Source organism: Salvelinus alpinus, chromosome 9, assembly GCF_045679555.1.
Source record: "Salvelinus alpinus chromosome 9, SLU_Salpinus.1, whole genome shotgun sequence".
Taxonomy (NCBI): Eukaryota; Metazoa; Chordata; class Actinopteri; order Salmoniformes; family Salmonidae; genus Salvelinus; species Salvelinus alpinus.
Window position 1 is genome coordinate 19,461,964 of NC_092094.1, and position 2,778 is coordinate 19,464,741.

General features: G+C 43.4%; 1 protein-coding gene across 1 annotated transcript in view; it reads right to left on the reverse strand.

The window, feature by feature from the left end:
- The window catches only part of LOC139584462 (solute carrier family 45 member 3-like), a 61,215-nt gene extending 58,472 nt beyond the window's left edge, over positions 1-2,743 (reverse strand). The window contains exon 1 of the mRNA XM_071416351.1: positions 2,638-2,743. The gene's annotated coding sequence lies outside the window, so the exon portion shown is untranslated. The remainder of the gene's footprint in view (positions 1-2,637) is intronic.
- Positions 2,744-2,778: the final 35 nt, after the last annotated feature.

Sequence of the window (2,778 nt, forward strand, 5' to 3'; positions counted from 1 at the left end):
ATCATCCCCAGTGGCTTTGCAAGTTTGGAGAGGATATTCTGCTGCTCTCCAGGCACCATCACATGAGCCAGAAGCCACAGACTGGCCAGACTCGTGTTTCTAAAAATGTATTCTAAAAATGAATTCAAAGGCACTAAGTTATTTCATGTTTAATTTGTATTTAATTCTAAGTAAGTAAGTCACAACCTATATGCGCAAGGTATAGACTATAATAATTTAATACAATGAAATGTTGTATATGTTAACGTATATGTAACAGTATAGCTTCCATCCCTCTCCTCACCCCTGTCACGAACCGGCTCAAAGTCCGTAACAAAAGGGAGACAACGTGGAGATAAGGAGTAACAAAATATATTTATTAAATAAAGTAACCTAAATGCAATTAACAATGGTGTGTGTAATCAGTAATCAGTAGTGTAAGTGAGTGTTTTGGCATGCATGAATGTGATAATGTGATGTGTTGAAAGGTGCTAAAGCAAACAACCCATAAGTCACAAAAAAACACAACAAAATCTATCAAGGTGTCTGCATGGAGAGAGTCTCCTCCATGAATGGGGAAGTGGTGCATTTATCCTATGACAGTGGGCCCAGGTGTTTCCCATGTAGCTGACGACCCTCCCAACTCCGCCCACCGGCATCCTAATAAGGAAACAAGAACAAAGAGAGAATCGGCAGACAGAGTGGGAGGGTCGTCACACCCCTACCTGGGCTTGAACCAGGGACCCTCTGCACACAGACAAAAGTCACCCATGAAGCATCGTTACCCATCGCTCCATAAAAGCCGCGGCCCTTGCAGAGCAAGGGGAACAACTACTTAAGGTCTCAGAGCGAGTGACGTCACCGATTGAAACACTATTAGCGCGCACCACCGCTAACTAGCTAGCCATTTCACATCGGTTACATATAGTCTTGAAATAATAGAAATAATATAGCCTAAATAATTCATTTTCGTTCCTTCTCAGGCTCCCTGTCTGGCTCCTAGCCTATTTAAAGTGTTTATATGCTGTTAAATATGACATATAGGCTATTTGAAATTATGTTCACTTCTAACATTCACCTTTTCATGTTTATTCAAATACTTTTAATTAAAATCCATATGGTTTAGTTTCAATACTTAAAAAACAATTGGTAGGTCCAGGTAGTCACAAAAATAGATGGGTGTTGGTTAAATTGTTATTTTAATCAATGGAGCGAATTTGGAGCGGGAGTTTTTTTCTCCTGTGAGCACAGAGCGGTTTTTAGGAAAGGACAAGGAGCGCAGGTGAGCAATGAGCGGGATTTCCAACCCCTCAACTCCGCACATGTGTTCTAATTGGGGCAGGTAGCGTTCTCCTGGCATCCACCAAACCCAGATTCGTCTGTCGGACTGCCAGATGTTGAAGCGTGATTCATCACTCTAGAGAACACATTTCCACTGCTCCGGGGTCCGATGGCGGCGAGCTGTACACCACTCCAGTCGACGCTTGGCATTGCGCATGTTGATTTTAGGCTTGTGTGCGGCAACTCGGTCATGGAAACCCATTTCATGAAGCTCCAGACAAAGAGTTATTGTGCTAACGTTGCTTCTGTAACGGATGTGAAATGGCTAGCTTGTTAGCGGTGGTGCGCGCTAATAGCATTTCAATCGGTTACGTCACTCGCTTTGAGACCTTGAAGTAGTGGTTCCCCTTGCTCTGCAAGGGCCGTGGCTTTTGTGGAGCGATGGGTAACGATGCTTCGTGGGTGACTGTTGTTGATGTGTGCAGAGGGTCCCTGGTTCGCGCGAGGGGACACGTAAAGTTATACTGTTACACTTCCAGAGGCAGTTTGGAACTTGGTAGTGACAGTTGCAACCAAGGACAGACGCTTTTTCTGTTCTTCACAGCTGAGCCTGTGTTGCTCCTAGACATTTCCACTTTACAATAACAGCACTTAGAGTTGACAGGGGCAGCTCTAGCAGGGAAGACATTTGATGAACTGACTTGTTGGAAAAGGTGGCATCTTATGATGGTGCCATGTTGAAAGTCACTGAGCTCTTCAGTGAGGCCATTCTACTCTAAATGTTTGTATATGGAGATTGCATGGCGGTGTGCTCGATCGTGCACATCTGTCAGCAACGGGTGTGGCTGAAATAGTCAAATCCACTAATTTGAAGTCCACATACTTTTGTATATATAGTGTACTTCCAAATGGCTCCTCCCCCTCACCCATGTGTCAAAACAGCAGTGCCAAATGTTTACAGCGAAGACAAAATGTACGCAATCGTTGCTACCATGGCACAATATCAATTCATATAAATCAAAGTAGCCTATATGGCAACCAAGCCTGTATAAAACATCAGGACGTCAAAAGCCACAACGTCGTGATCATTTCGACTGGAACATCATTATCACATTGATTTAGGTTCGATAGACATACCATAACCGCGAGAGGACTTGAAAGCATTATGTTTTTCAAAAGCAAACGCATGCAGTGGGTACAATTTTACATTGTATAAAGCGGAAGTTATAAAGATACAATGAATACGATTCACGTTAGTAGTCCAGTTATAGCGAGCTGCGGCGCTACATTTGGAATCAAGCGGAAAGTATGTGGCACACCAAAAAAATACAAGAACGGCAAATTATTAGATAGAATAGCAAAATACTGTCGGCCTACCTTTTCTACAAAACTCCCGTAAATCTATGCAGCAACTTGTCCACTATTCTTGATGTTCAGTCGTTGCCCAACTTTTAGGAACTTGGGACTCTGCTGTGACGTTCGGGGATACTATGGAGCGGGGAACAGAGGAGAGAGATT